The sequence below is a fragment of the Natator depressus genome, chromosome 2, assembly GCF_965152275.1.
Source record: "Natator depressus isolate rNatDep1 chromosome 2, rNatDep2.hap1, whole genome shotgun sequence".
Classification (NCBI taxonomy): domain Eukaryota; kingdom Metazoa; phylum Chordata; order Testudines; family Cheloniidae; genus Natator; species Natator depressus.
The window spans coordinates 169,897,793-169,914,527 of NC_134235.1; the positions used below are offsets into that span (position 1 = coordinate 169,897,793).

At 39.8% G+C, this 16,735-nt stretch overlaps 1 protein-coding gene across 5 annotated transcripts in view; it reads left to right on the forward strand.

Moving 5' to 3' along the window:
• The window catches only part of TPK1 (thiamin pyrophosphokinase 1), a 568,487-nt gene that overhangs the window by 222,828 nt on the left and 328,924 nt on the right, over nucleotides 1-16,735 (forward strand). The window lies entirely within an intron of this gene.

Sequence of the window (16,735 nt, forward strand, 5' to 3'; positions counted from 1 at the left end):
TGAACCTTTATGCGCTGAGTAGTGAAGAGCTATGTGGAAAGCCAGAGTGCAAAGGTGGCAGCTGTACTCTTTCCTTACATAGATACATATGTAAATGGGACAGCAGTTGGTAGCTGTCTGAAGGTGGGGTAGGGAGGGATGAAAACAACTGAAACATGTGCAGCAGCCCCTTTAAATGTTTTGTTGTTTTCTGAGAGCTATATGAGCAATATTACACTTTTGCTGGCTCCTGGCCAGTAGGATTAGAATGTAGAATTGTAATAATTTTGGTCCTTGAGCAGGTAGAGGTTATTTCAGCCATAACCATACTTTACAACAGTTTACAGTAACTAGGGAAGAAGTCTTCGGTATCCCTTTGATACTGTACAGGAAATTCAAGTTGACAGGATGTTATTACCTAAATTAGAGTTGGGCCAGGAGATGATGGGTCATGTTCAGCTCTCTGTTACACCAGTGTAAATCCAGGCGAACTTAGTTGAAGCTAATGGAGGGTTGGATTTACACAGACATATCTGAGAGCAGATTTTGGCCCCTAAAGACAATACCTCATCCCTTGGAAAAGATCAGGATACCTTCAATGACCACAAATGGTTTGGACCTTGGTTTGCATCTCATCTCAGAGATGGCATCTCCAGCAGCGCAATGCTTTTGACACCACTCACAAGGGGCATCACTTCTGTAATAAGTGCCACCGGCTGAACCGCCAGCACCTGCAGCACCCTCAGGGATCTGATTCTTTGAGTGAGTCGCACTGGTGTTCTTTTGTGGCTGCATGGATTTAATATGACAAAAAGTGGACAGGAAACAAGTTTGTTTCTTGCTGATAAGTTATCGTTATTTTATGATGTTTAGTATTTGTGTTACAGTAGTGCCTAGAGGCCTCAACCAAAATCAGGGCTCCATTGTGTTAGGCACTGTGCAAACATACAATGACAGTCCCTACCTCTAATAGCTGACAATCTAAAAGGTGGGGGTCACATGGTACCCATGAAGAAGATGGTTGCCTAGTCACAGACCACCTCACTTCCCACATATGAGTTCATCTTTAATAATTACTTTTCTAGCAAATTGGCAATATGTTTCTGTCATAAAAGTTTAAATTAATCCCCTGGGTAAACTTCAGACCGTTGAATATGGATTCCAGTGGACAAATGAGAGGCAACAAAATAGCTAAGCCTGAATCACTTAAGCAGCTGAAGAGGGAGACCGCAAGACCACCACAGAACCTATGCCAGGATATCGCAGCACTGAAAGAATTCCTCACAGACTGTCCGGATTCAGACTCAAAAATTTAGATGTATGTGATATAAACTCCCAAATGGCTCACTTGGAAAATGAGCTATAAAAGACTGCCATTGAAACCAGGCAAATTAAAGAAACGGCCACCTTAAAGCTTAGGCTTGTGTGTTTTATTAGTGCTGGATGAGTTGGTATTACCAGTTAGCATTAAGAAATGGATTGCAGTAACTATTTTAGTGGCCAAAAGAGTTATTTTGAGAAAATGGAAATCTGCAATTCCTCTTTCATACACAGACTGGTTTAGTGAACTCTCTACTACTGTCTTAATGGAAAAAAATGACTGTCTAATAGAAATGCTTGGAAAAAATATGAAGTCGTCTGGTCACACATGAAACTTTTGCAGTTTAGTAGATATTAGACCCCAATACTCATAGGTTATGTTCTCACTTATTTATCTATTTAGTCACTTCAACAGTTGATGCCCTGCATGAACTCTGTGGGTTCAGGTGTTTTTATTTTATTTGGTTGGTTGATTGGTTTTGGTTGTTTTTTCCCCGAGGTTTTACAAACAATCAACACTGAATTTTGTTATTCATATGGTATTTCCGTCCTGTCCATGTAGTTTATATATGTTTTGTTTTATAGTGTTTATATTTTATCTAACACAATAAATATAAAGTTAAAAATAAAAAGTCAAGACAGTCCAAAGGTGAGAGAAAGGAAGTAGTATTATGCCCGTTTTACAAATGGGGAAACGGTGGCATGGAGCAACCAAGTAGCTTACTGAAAGTCACAGAGGGTGTTGTAACAGAGCTGAGAATTGAATTTTGATGTCTTGAGTTCCAGTCCACTGCCGTAAGACCATTCTTCCTCTCAAAATCTTATTATTTAACATACCTACTGTGGAAACCTTTAGAGACTAACTAGAGTGATACCCTATTGTGACAGGTGCTGTGCAAACAAACAAACTGGAGCAGAGCCTATACTGGCAACTGTCTCACTTGCGATGCATGTGATTTCCTTTGTTACTCATGTCCTGTTGGAGCAGTGAGGCTGAGAGTTGCTGTTTTGGTTCGATGCAGCTTGATTTTTCTTTCTTGCTATTTTATTGCTTATGGTTGAGTGTGTGCAAATGTTTAGTTTTGTATAAGTCTATTGGAGATTGTTTCATCAAATAGCTCCTTTGTCACTTTATTGTTCTACATAAGTAGGGTGACCAGATGTCCTGTTTTTATAGGGACAGTCCCGTTTGTTGGGACTTTTTCTTATTTTGGCGCCTCTTATCCCCCACCTGTCCTGTTTTTTCACAGTTGCTATCTGGTCATCCTATACATAAGGCAAATCCTCTTTTGTTCCTGCTCTTTTCTCCTAACAATAAATGTAATTAATCTTTATTTATTGTATCTTTTGATACAAGCTTGTTGGTCAAGCAGCCACACTTGTTAATACACATCTATCTTGAAATTCAAGTACTGTATAAGTCTGTGTGTTCTGTATTGTGTATCTATAAAGCCATTTTTAAAATGCATTCCAGAATAACTCTAATTTTTTCCCTTTACCTCTGCCTTAGCTATAATCCATTGTTATTAGATATAGCTGATTGATGTCAAAGTTCACCATCTCTTCATTATCTTTTATGCAGATATTCTGGATTGCTAGATAAACACTTCATTTTTATTGCGTCCCTTTCGCCATGTGTCCTGTCTTCATGGATTAGGATGTTTACTAAAAAACATTGTCAAGATCTTTTTAATATACAGTCCAGATACTGTAGGGTTTAGGTTTTCATCAGACCTTTTTTTCCCTTTCTCTGCTCAAAGCACAATAATATAATTTACAGTGGGTGGTTGGAGGGGGGGGGGTTAGAACAAAATGCACTCTTGTGCATGCTGAGAAATCTTGTGCACGCTGTAGTAAGTTCCACGTAAAGCCTCAAAATAGAGCTTATGTGTGACTTAAGTGGTGCACAGGCATTGTCTTGAGTCCTCTGTACAGGGACGAATTTCACTGTATAATGTCAGGTTTCAGAGTAGCAGCCGTGTTAGTCTGTATTCGCAAAAAGAAAAGGAGTACTTGTGGCATGGTTAGTCTCTAAGGTGCCACAAGTACTCCTTTTCTTTTTACTGTATAATGTCTGTATCTCAGAGGCTCCCAAAATTATCTTCAGAATTTTCAAATGTGGGCACCTGAAGTTAGGCATCCAACCACATATTTAGGTAGCTAGGTAAATGTCTTGATTTTTAGAGATGCTGAGCACCCACAGCTCCCAGTGAAAATGTTGTCCCAAATACAATCGTCTCAACTGAAATACAGTACAGCAGACTGGAAATTCTGATATTTCAAAACTTGTTTTCATTCTGCCTCAGAATAAAAAGCTGAAATTTCAACATTTCGCATGAAATGGAACTTCTGAACAAATTTAGATTCATAACCATTGAAACATTTCATTTTGATAAGGTAGAAACATAATGTGTAATCAAAATGATTCATTTTCACTTATTCTATCTATAATTTAATTGAAATTGACACGTTCCTGTGAAACATGTTGATGAAACTGCATTTTCTGTTGGAAATTTTTCACCCAGCTATAGTACACAACAGGGGCTGTAGGAAAAAGGGAAAACCTTGCTGTTCCCATTGTAGTCAATGAATCTAATAATTCTGCTCTGAAGTGTTACAGTAACATAAGTGAAAACAATTGGTTTATAAGACTGGTTTTTAACTTAACAGTTTCTCTTTAAAATAATTTTTATTACACCTGTTGATTTTCTTGGTGTGTAATAGTAAATGTTCCAAGACCAACCCTTTTGCTTTTCAAGTGTCTTTTATAAACCATGTCACATTTATATACTGTCACATCAGTAAATTAAGTAAAGAGACTAACCTAAACAAATGCCAAATCATTACCACTTAATTAACCTTAAGAACTGCTCTCCAAATTGACTTCAGTTTAATTTGCGATATGGGCTTAGTTCACATGAAGTGTGCTAACATAAACAAATAAAATAAATGCAGCACAAAACTGAACCGGGGGAAAGGATGGGGGAATGTAAATATAAAGTCAGTATTACAGTATACCCAATAGCAAAACTCTGGTTGTTTTGGTTGTAACATAGGACTGGAAAAGGATAAATGGCAATTAGAAAATTATATTTTAATTGCTTTCTTTTTTTCTACCCCCAACAAGGGTGGCCTGTCTGATGACAAAGTTTTTAATATTTTTGACTGTTAGATTTTTAGAATATGCAACATTTGGAAATTCCTCTTAAATTGACATTAATGATTTCAGTGGGGCTGCATGGGGGTGCAGGAATTCACAGTATGGAGTCATTTGTGGGATCAAACGAAGGCTATGTCTACACTACACTGGCGGTGGCGCGTTGGGTGTGTGTAGCTGCGCACCACAGTGAAAAGTAGTCTGCATCCACGCTACGGTGTGTGGCGACACGTCAGTGAATAGCTCTGGCAGAGGGGAAGCAGTAGGAAAAGGCTTTAGCAGCTCCCTGCTGCCTGAGTCTTTCATTGTGGCAAGGAAAGGGTCTCGCAGTGTGAAAAAGCTGAGCCTTTCCCCTTTGCCTTTCCTTGCCAAACCCTTTCCCTGTTGCCAGAGTCTTTTTTCCTGAGAAGGGGAAAGGCTCCTGCAGCAGGGATGCAGAGGAATGCTACATGGCTAAAAATAGCTGTGTAGACAGGGGTAAATAGAGATCATGTGGGATATGCACTCGCACCCTCCAGGTGTCTCTCTAAATTGGCAGTCCAGGGCATTCCTTTAAGAGGCTATATTTTCTGATGAAGTGGCTTTTAGCCCACGAAAGCTAATGCCCAAATAAATGTGTTAGTCTCTAAGGTGCCGCAAGGACTCCTCGTTGTTTTTTCTGATGCCTACCTCTCTGAATCCATTTTTTTATTATGTAACTGTACCAGAAATATGTATTTTTCTGCATATTAATACAATTTTTCAAATATATTAGCATATCATGTTAGTTGGAATATCACTAAAGTTAACATAAAACTCTGTTTACCTAAAATATGAATCAAAGTATTTCTGAAACTGCATTTACGGTTGAAGAGACATGGTAGCGACAATGGATATTGTTTCTCTGCTCCCAAAAGATACAAACCAGCTTTTTTCTGCAATGTTTAAAAATTCTTTGTGTCTTTTGTTGTAAGGTATTAAAGTATATCTAGCATATAGATATATTTAATATGTAGTATCAAGGAGGTCTCTTGAGGTTCCAGGAGATTTTACAGATACATCATGCCAGAGAAAGTAATATCAGAAAGAAAGGATATGGTCCCAGATAGACAGTAATCAATCAGAATAGGTTCGTGGAAGGACATGAGCAGAAGGAATCATTGATCAGTGATAAATTTGTTTGGATTATTCCATTGCTTCTGAAAAAAGGTCTTAGTTGGAATTCTGCTTGGTCTATCTTCATTCTAAAATTGCTCATTTTTTATATATATTAAAAAAAATAAAATTTCCTTTCCCTCAGATGTTTGCATTAAATATAATGACTTGGAAGCCCTGGTTGAGGTTGTATATTTAAAAAGCACAGGAAATAATAAATTAAAGCTGTATATTTAAAAGCAGAGGAAATAGCATTGCCCAATAACTATGTTAATAAGGAGAATGTATACATATTGGCTCTACTTGTTCACATATTTCTCTCCCCCTCTCCTCCCACGGCACCCCTTCTTTCTAAGGTCAGCGCTCAGTGAGGGGAATTTGTTTTGAATTTATTCCAAAGCTACTGTGAACTGGATTTGTGTGCTAACTTCAAATGGTTTTTAAGTTTGCTGATAACTTTGCCCTTCCCTGATGAGATTTTCTTTTATTAGTTAATGCTGACTTTGCTGCATTTGCACTGTGTTTGCCATCACTGTTTATGAGTAGCATAGTTACAACCACCATAAATACAGAGAACATAGAGGAGGAGGAGGAAGTAGAGTAAACAATTTATTTTCATGTGCTTGGGATTACCACATAACTCACAAATGGCAGTGGAAAGTGGAGTTTAATGGTCATCCTTTTAAAAAAAAAAAAAAAAAGTAAAATTGTGTACTCAGACTTCCTCAGTTTTTATGCTTATATTAATGTTACTTTCGGTTTAGAATAATGATTATGTAATGTCTTATGATTCAGATTTTATTAATAGGATAGGGATTGAAATATATGTATGTATTTCCCTTTCATTGCTGAGAGTACTTTGGCAAGAGTGATTGTAAATGAGCTAACCTGGGCCCAGAAGCCATGGCACAACTCTCATAAAAGCAAGATTGTCACCATAGAGAGAATGCTCAGAGGTCCAGATAGCAACCGCCTTAGGCACTCTGGTGAGCAGTTACACACTTGAGTGGCTCCACTGAAGTCAGTAGGACTACTCTTGTGAGTAACTACTCACCAGTTTGTGTAAAGGTGTCACAAATCGCTGATGTGCAGGAAGTAGCACAGAGGCTATTTATTGAGAAGTTGCACTAACCCTGTAAGCTAAATCCTTCTTGCATGGAATAGAGAATCTGGGGTGGCCCTGTCTGCCTCAGTGGAAGAGAGCAGGAAATCAGGGGCCATGTAGTAGTTTCAGCTATTGCTCTCCCAGTCCCCACCACTGCCTCTGGAGTCTGTATCATTTGGAGCGTGGCAGGGTTGAGCACCACCCTAGACAAGCAGATGTTTGATAGAGGAGGGCCCACAGTGCAGGTTGTCTTCATGTCTCGTGAGTGTCTGCATGTTCCTTCCCTCCCTCCAAGAAGGTAGAAGTGGGGAAGCACACATTCAATAAAATACTTTAATACGTCCCCCCTAAGAATTAGCCAGAATATAACAACGGTTATTTTTGATTATTGTCATGATGACAAGAAGCTTGTGCTTGAGTGTGTCAGGTGGAGAGGAAAAGGTATATGTGGGATGGGAGGGGGTGGAGAGGGGTGGGGGTATCCTGGGTTGTATTCCTGATTGTGCCACTCTCGTGCTGTGTAAATTTTGGGGAAGTCACCAAACATTGTGCCTCAGTTTATTTAGGGATGTTATCACATTTGTAGGGCCAAATTCAGGTTGCTTTCTCCTCATTTTTATTTACTTAAATTGATATTTAAAATACACAGTATAGTTGTACAATACCATAAAAGTTTATTCAGCCCATCTTGAGAAATAAATAAGATTCTATTAGCAAATATGATGAAAGAAACAAACCTAAATGTCTCCAGATCTCAGCCTGCCTTATCTCAAAAGACCAAGAGAAAAGGATGAGCTTTGCAGCATGGCTGGAAGGTTATCAAAATGGGCTACATTGACCTAATGCCTTGACTTGCTAGTTGGATCTGTGGCTGTTGCAGGAGAATGCCAGGTCAGTTTGTCTGCTATTCTGTGTTACGGAAAGTGAGATGCTGTGTAAACAAGCTACTAAACATGTAAGAATAAAATGAAGTGGAGGGAGTTAGACCTGCAACATGTTGTGAGCACTCCTGTTACATGCTGACCTCTCTCAAAGCCCACTGATTTATAGCCCCAGGTCACCAAAGCAATGCTTAGCTTTAGGCACATGAATTAATCCCTAGTCAGCAAAGACATAACCACATGCTTAATTTCAAGCACATGTGTAGCCCCACTAATTTCAATGGAACTTAAACACGTGTGTAAGTTGTTTACTCGATCAAGGCCTAACTGTGGCTGCCTGCAGTGGAAGCAGGTGGCGTGTAGCACATTGCACAGTCAAGCCCTAAATGAGCAATGCAGGTCTAGAAATGAGTTCCCCCACCTTTCACTGTAAAATCAGACCCTACTGTGCATTCTCAGGTGTCTCTTTATGGCATGGATGTTTCAAACGTAAAACTGGAGTAATAAAAGTTTCATTATTTTCCAAGTTAACACCTTCTCTGGAGTCTTTTTTTAATTTTGAGATGAGAATTTCTTTACTGTTCGATTTAAAATGTTAAAAAGAATCCACAAAAATTGTTTACATTTTTTTGTCAAAATTTCAGTTTTCTGTAGTTCCAACCATCTTCAATGGTAAATTATCTTCACCTTTAGTAGTGTTTTGCACACGAATCTCATGTCTCCTGAAGGCGACAAGCAGTATTAAAGTATTAGAGTGTAAAAATGCTGCTTTCAGTTTTTTTTGTGGCATCTCAGAAGTGCTCACTTTAGTGTGCAGAGAGTCTCAAACATTTTCCATTCTTGGCCCCAAAATCCTGCCACAGAATCTTGTTGTGCCCCCAGATCTGACTATCCGCTTGAGGGCAGTTTCCAGATTGGGTTTATATTGGGTCATATATGGAGGAGGGAGATACGTGCTGGATGGATTAGTTGCTGGGTAGAGAGGCTGCTGAATGTGTGCTGGTTGGTTCCAGTGAATTAGCTGACATCTTCAAAAATACAAATTTAATAAATGCTTTTTCACTTTCAAAGCACCTGTGATATTTTACAATGGAGAAATTTTGATCTCCAGATATTCACAAACGTAATGAATTTTTTATACCTTTGATATCCTCCCCCAGACAGTAGTGGTTCGCTACTCCAGGCCAATGGGAGCTGCTGAAAGCGGCGGCCAGTATGTCCCTCGGCCTGCGCCACTTCCAGAAGCTCCCATTGGCCTAGAGCAGCGAACTGCGGCCACTGGGAGTTGCGATCAGCCGAACCTGCGGACACGGTAGGTAAACAAACCGGCCCGGCCCGCCGGGGGCTTTCCTTGCACAAGCGGTGGAACAAGTTTGGGAACCACTGGCTTACAGTGTCCTGACTGAAAGTTCATCAGGTGTTCTGAGGTCTGGGTTTTCCCATTCCATACTCTACGGAACCATTTTTTAATATGACAATTCATTCAGTCAGATATGTTGTTCAGTATATATGTTCTTGTATTTTATTTAAGCTCTTCCTTTCTATTTCCAGGATGTATATGTGGTATTGTAAATTGTATTGTTATTGTATATAGTAATGCCACTGTTTGCTAGAGTGGTCTCTGGAGGTATTATTGGGGTGCTGATCCATAGTTAAGCAGATGGGGAATTTAAATTTAAGTAAGTGTTCTCATTTTTAAGATTTTATAACCCCCCCCCCCAAAAAAAAAAAAAAAAAACCCAACAGCCATGCAAACTCATGCACAGGATATCCAGCATGTCAGCTAAATGGCCTGGGATCTTTCCATCTAAACGCCTGATCCAATGCCTTTTGACTTCAATAGAAAGACTCCCACTGACTTTAGTAAGCTGTGGTTCAGATCATAAGAGACCTACCCCTCCTCTGAAAAACTACCACAACTGTGGTCACCTGAGCTGGATTGCCTTTGGTGTAAAAGAGAGGGGGTTGCTGCCAGGGTGTACTCTGTTAGGACCCGGCACCATCAGAATTTACTATCCCCCCACTCCCCCCCACCCAGCATAATGGCTTGAATTTTACTTCCAGAATCTGATGTAAGGTCCATATTTTCTCCCTGACCTTTGAGAAGATGGATGAAGCTTGGGGTCGTGGGAGAGGGACTCTGGTGGGGATTTATTTATTGAGAGTTTTAATTTTTTGGTGTATTTGCTCTGAATTTCTGAATTGTGTGTGGGGAATAATTGAGGGAATCTATTTGTTCTAAGAGTCTGTATTGGATTTTTTTTTTTTGTTTAAGAGATTGTTAAGGATGCCCAGAGCTTAGGATGGTTGCTGTTTTGTTATAGAACATTTAAAAAGATAGATAAATTGCATATCTAGATTCATTTAAGGACAGAAAAGCTCCAGCTTCTGCTAACTGTGGGATGTATTGGCAACTTGCTGTAGCTGGTTTGCATAAAAAATGGAATACAACCTGATAGCGCTCATTTTATTGTGAAGGTGGAGATTTAAGCTCAGGTCAAGATGTGGCATCACAAGCAGTGAAGCAACAATGTTGTCACAATCCATGTTTTAGAACTCAAACATCTGCATTTTGCCTAAAAGCCATACTTTTGCGACCCTGGCATTTTGACAACAAAGTTCAGTATTGCCTTCAGGAGGTGTGTGTGTGTGTGCACGCATATAGACAGCTTAAAAAAAGTCTTTGCAACCACAAAACAGGGAAGAATAAAAAAATAATTGCAAAACTAGCCAATGGTACAATCCTCTTAATGTTGTTAGAAGAAAATAAATAAGGAAAACAGAAGTGGAACAGAAGTGTTCTGAATGTACTGAATATATTGAATATTTTAGGAACTAATTCAATATTTTTTTCATTATACACATCCTGTTATCTTTTTGCTACATCATAGTTACATTCCCCCACTTCCCAAAAGAAGCCCTTTAAATCATTACTTTAAAATAAAGTAGAACATTTGTTGGAAAGTGGTCTCCGATTTTACCACTGAACTAGTTTTCAAAATAAAATTTTCCCTGAGCCCTCTCTATCAAGGGGATAGTCCAACTAGTGTCTCCCTGTTTAGATATACAGTAGCCTGTTGTTAAATCTATGGTAAATCACCTTTAAACACATCAGACACTTTTGTATCCACTTTTTGAATCTAAATAGAGTAAAAATCCAGTTTGTAATTGAAATAGTTTCCTGTTTAACAAAGTTTTATAATCAGTGATTAATATAATGTCTAAGGTGAAACTTTACACAATCCTAATTTTACCTGAATAGAGTCTGCAGGATTTGATTTTTAAAGCCATTTATTTTAATGTTTTTTTTTCAGTAGAAAAGAATATATCAGGGAACTAGAATTGAAACAACATTAAAACAAATAAACAGAATAAACCATAATTTTGATAGACAGATATAATAGCTTCACTAGTATTGACAAATATGCCAGTTTTATCGAAGGATAAGAAAGAGAGTGGAATGTATACAGTATATGAGGAAAAAGAAAGGAAGGGAAACACTAAATAAATAAATCAGAACTAGCATTTGATGGGTCTTTATTTCTGGACTGATTGTGCTCCACCATTTGTTATATCCTGCCTTAATTAGTGTCACTGGGCCCTTTTTCCTTTCTGTGGCTTCATTGTTTTTAGGCCACTTTGCATTAAGCATAGATGTAGTATCCTGGCATATTTACCCTTTTGGCTGTTTAATCATTCTTTTTCTCAACTGAGTAGGACCATTACTCCCTAGATTAGCCTGTGTTCATTCCTGTCCTCGATCGTCCCATAATTAAGGGTATTCTAGCTGCCTGACATCCTGTGTATGGAGCCTGATTGGTTCTAATCCATGAATATCCAAAATATATAAGATGTTGAAGTCATAAAGATCCAAATTCATGAGTATGCATTTACACACATGCTCATCTTTAAGCATTAGGAATGAAGTTCTGATCATACTGTAGTCCATAGGAGTTTTACTATTAATGCTAACGGGGCCAGCATAACAACCTAGAACTCTCCAGGTAACAGTTTAATCTCAGATCACATAAACCTGCCCTATCAGTAAGCAGGCAGACATGGTTATGCAGCTCCAGCCCTTTCGCACTGTGTAAAGGGGTTGGAGTGGAGCAAAGTAGAGGTCAGGCGTTTGCCACTGGGCCTTGTTTTGCTAGGTACTGTACAATTATATAACAAAGAGATAGTCCCTACCTTGAAGACCCCCTGCTTTATTTGAACTAATTGGATATTACATGTTGTAGATCAGTGGTCTCCAACCTTTTTACAGCCAAGATCACTTTTTGAATCTAAGGGCAACACAGGATCTACTGCGCCCCTTTCCTGAGGCCCTGCCCCTTCTCCAAAGCCCTACCCCACTCACTCCATCCCCCCCACCCCCTTTCCGTTGCTCGCTCTCCCCACACCCTCACTCGCTTTCACCAGGCTGGGGCAGGGGTTACAGGGTGCTGGCTTTGGGAGGGGTGTCAGGGTTGGGGCTTGGGGTGCAGGAGGGGGTTCAGAGTACAGAAGGGGTTATGGGGTGCTGGCTCCAGGAGGGGGCTCAGGGATGGGGGTTGGGGTGCAGCCTCCTGCCAGGCAGTACTTATCTCCGGCGGCTCCCGGTCGGTGGCGGGTGCAGCGAGGCTAAGGCAGGCTCCCTACCTACCCCAGTTCCACACCGCTCCCAGGGGGCATGTGGCTCTGCGCGCTGACTCTCTCTGCAAGCACCACCCCCGCAGCTCTCCCAGCTAATGGGGCAGGCAGGAAGCCTGCCTTAGTGGCAGCCCCGCTGCGCCGTCGGAGATTGCGATCGACTGGGAGATCCTCTAGGATCGACCAGTTGATTGCGATTGACCAGTTGGTGATCACTGTTGTAGGTACTGTTGCAAGGTGTGTATTTTTGGCATGTGTTTTGTATGTTATTTGTACTGCAGTAGTGCCTGGAGTTCCCAACTTGGATTGGAGCCCTATTGTGCTAGCCACTCTATGCCTTACTGTCTAAATAGACAAGACAAATAATGACAGTGGAAACAGGCATAGAAAGATGAAGTGACTTGCCCAAGGTCTCATAGCTGGTGAGTGGCAGAGCCAGGAACAGAGCCATGGTCTCCTGACTGTCCACCACACCAATAATCTGAAAATGCTGAAAATCTATAATACTTTCCCCATTTCCAGAGCAGAGGCTCATAGTTCATCCAGGCAAAGATTTGACTAGATATAAAGCTATGCCAGCCAGCAGCATCAAGAGAAACAACATGCAACATTGCTCCCTGCAGAAACATCCTGGCTCACATCTGAAGAGACCTGACTACCATTACTTGCAAGGTAGTACATGCTTTTGCTCCACTGAAGCCATTGCAGAAGGGGAAATGGAATGGTGCTCTAGACCTATTGGCTGACAAAAGGTTTTAGTGCTGAACTCAGAGAGGGAAAGCAGATGTGACCTAGATATGAAAGAAAATTAAAAAATTTTTTTACCGAAGATAATTTTATATACAGATTTATGCAAGTTCATTGTTGCAATAAACCATATGTGCTTCTTTTGAGGTGTTGCTATTGCATTGTGGCAGTTCTCAGAGTACCCAGGACTGAGTCACCTTGTTACTCCCCAGCCTCCAGTGAGAGAGAGACTTGCTGGTGCTTAACCTACTGTTAGGTCCTTGACACCATCAGTCTGTTAGCCATCCAAGCACTCTCCTCTTTTTCCCTTGTCTGTTAACAATATGTGCACTGCAGTCCCTGAGCCCCTTCATATGTAAATGACTTTCCATTGTGATAACCGGAGAGACAGGTGAATAAACATCTTTGGTCTGACAGGAAACCCATTTGTCAACGATGCCTTGAACCAGACTTTAAAACATATTCTTAGTATATATCCAGAATTCCTTACACATAGAATCTGTTCATACATTTCACAATGATATTAATGACCAGTGTGACCTTGGCTTTTTGAGACCTCACATGACATTCTTTTGTGAACTGGAGTGTACGTACCAGAAGAAAGATATTCATGTAACTCCCTTTCCAATTCGTACTGAGTGGTTCATGGGTCACAGCCATGTCAATGAGCAATTTTATATGCTCTGTAGTGTCTGTGTGTCTCATAGAATACCTCAGTTTAACAGCTGTGTGCTGTGTAAGTTCTCATATCTTCCCCCAAGGAAAACATGAGCTCCAAGAATACTTCATAGGAAGCAACATAAAATCAGTGCCCTTGAAAAAGACTGTGGCTAAATAAATGTTCACTTCAATTAAAGCTGAAAGGGGAGTTCACACTGGCATCCATGGGAAGATTACAAGCACTCTTGATTCTACTTTAATGGGTCACCTAGCAGGAATTATAGCCAAATACTGAGAGATTCGGGCCACCTGCAACTTCCATTTGCTTCTATAAAAGTTGCAGGTGCACAGCACTTTCAAGATTGTGATCGGTGTCGGTCTCTTTTTAAGCTCTGGCATGTGACCCTACTTTGTAAATGTTAGCTTTATCTCTTGAACTAAACAAGAATGTATAATATTAGTCTCTAGCAACAGCAGTGCTGACTCCTATTCCACACCTATAACCACTAAAGCAAGACCAATTGCAAGCTGCTTCTAACATACTACGTTTGAGCGTTCCTGTTTCCATCAGCGTCAGTAAATCAAGGAAGCAATGTTCTAGCAATCTCTGGACTGGTGATGCAGCACTTTTCCAGTCCAGTAATTATTCGCACTTCCCCGTGGAAGCCTTGGGATTGCTTTTGCAGCACCTGTTTAAAAATGAGTCGTCTTCTACTTTTTTGGCAGTCTGTTTATAACACGGGCCTTGTGACTATGATAACTGGAAGCTAATGTTTAAGACTTGAAGCAGCAGAGGGCAGAGCCTTCTTGACAGCAGGTCAATCTCCCCTCTCAAATTAGACCAGGGAAAGAATCAATTCTTGCCATCTTCAACCCATGCTGTAAGAAACTCTTCAAAGATTCTCCAGGGAACAGGAGGAGCAGACAACCCAAAAGGGTAGCCCTTAATAACAACCCATGCCTGAATGCATAGCAGGATGGAGACCTGAATACACTCAAATCAGGTGTCTGGACTACACGTAGAGAACTAAACTTACTGTCTTCTGGACATTGTCCCACTGTATTTTTAACCTGTGCCCAGTGCTTAGATATCAAAGTGAACAGGGATTTTGTAAATACTTAATTTCCATAATCGGGCAAGCAGAAGTGAACTGGCATCAGCCTGTTTGAATATAATGGTGTTAACTGCCAGATAAAATGCCTTCACTTTTTGAACTAAAAAGCTTGTGGAGATGCTAGGATCTCAGAAGTTTAAGACTAGCTAATTCACCCGTCCATTATATTTTAGATGCACCCCCAATACTGATGGTCTCCCAGGTCCATGTTTCTTCTTTTGTCAATTATGTTAATTCAAAATTTTAGGAAGCTATCCCTTGTGCACTTGTTGATCTATTTAACATTTTAAAATAATTTTCACCGATGATGTTTTCTCCTCTCCTGTTTCATCTTATAGATGTATTAGATTCTCTTTTATGTATTAGATGACAAAATTCATTTTTAGAGTTACATATTTGCAGTTTGGTTAGAAAACCATTCCTCAGGCTAATGACTTGTTTTTCAGCTGTGTTCACCTTGCTCTTAGTATCCAATAAAGGAACAAAAAAGGGGGAAATGGTTTAAATAGGAGCAGATTAGGTAATAAGTCCCTGATTCAAAAAGGTACCTACTTTAAGTACAGGCTTGAAGTTAGGCACTTGTGGTCCCCTGGAGCTCGGTGGGGGGCTATTCACATGCTTAAAATTAAGCATGTGTTTACATGCCCTGCTGAATTGATGCCTAAATAAATTCATGACCCTACTCTGTTATGCTCTGTGTGGGATATTCTGTCATCTTTATTCCTAGACTAGATAATGTGGTAGTTAAGATCCCTTTTTGTCCTCACATCTGAGTTTAAGTTGAAGTCTATTTGAATACATTAAGAAAAGCTTTTACAGATACTAAAAGGGCCTCATCCTTGTGTCCTGCCCTCTACTTGTATAACAAGTATACTTGGCTCCCTTTTTCTGTTCCATTGTTCTACTTATAACTTCATACAACATTTTAGACCCTGTTTATGCTGAGTCTACTGGGATGGTTCTTTTGCTCTGGTGGTTTCAATGATCACTGCAAGAGTTTTATTTAGTATCTTCAAAGTGCACTCTCAAGAGTCTCAATAAATTTTGCTACACTCACATTTTAATGATATGCTTAACAGACTAGTTCCAAGATGATGTGTGGTCTGAAGTAGAGAGTGGCTTATCCCAGGTATCACTAGGAAAAAAAGACCAGACCAACAAATTTTGGCTACTGGTACTAAAATTTAGTATTCTGGGCAGGGCAAAGCCACAAGGTAGCACCCTAAATTACAGAAACAATGAGGGAGCCTTTGGGGGGAGGGAAAATGGGAATCTGTTCAGATTTTTGGAAATAATCCACCTAATCCTAACTCTGTGATCACTTGTCCTTTATAGGCACTGTAATTTAGGAGCCTTTGTGAGTTAAATTAAGTGACTCAGTGCTAGGTTAATATAAATTTCCCATTTAATTATTTGATTATATTGGATAGATGGTCAGTTTTATCAAAGCAGGGCTTTTACTTATTTTTTTTGCAGAGTTCAGGATTTCAGAAGCCCAAAGAGAACTTTGAAAAGACAGATGTGACTTTTTCAATGATCCCACCCCACCATCATATGTTTCTTACTACAACAATTTTATAAACTTTGATTGGAACTTTAAAATGTGCAGTTTTAGGTTCAAAAGAACCACTGCTAGAAAAGCTTTAGGATGGCTTTTTCAGAAGCACATTGTCCTAACTCTTCCCATTCAAGTCCATGAACAATTCCACCTGAAAGGTGCTTTATTTGGGCAGTAGATAGCTTTTTATTTTCACTAAATATTGTAGTTATGGTTTAAGTGCACAGAAGGCAACTGACACCAGTAAAGGAGTGAAAACTGCATGTGAATGGAAAACCCCTCAGATATAATATATGCTATTTATAGCTGCTTCTAATTTGTGAACAAAACAATGCGAGATTTTCCATACTTAAGTATTTATTTCTCAGATGTATACTAGCAAGCTGCTCTCCGCTGATCTTGTTTGCAAACAAAATATCACTTAACGTGAGAACTGTGCCCAGTTAC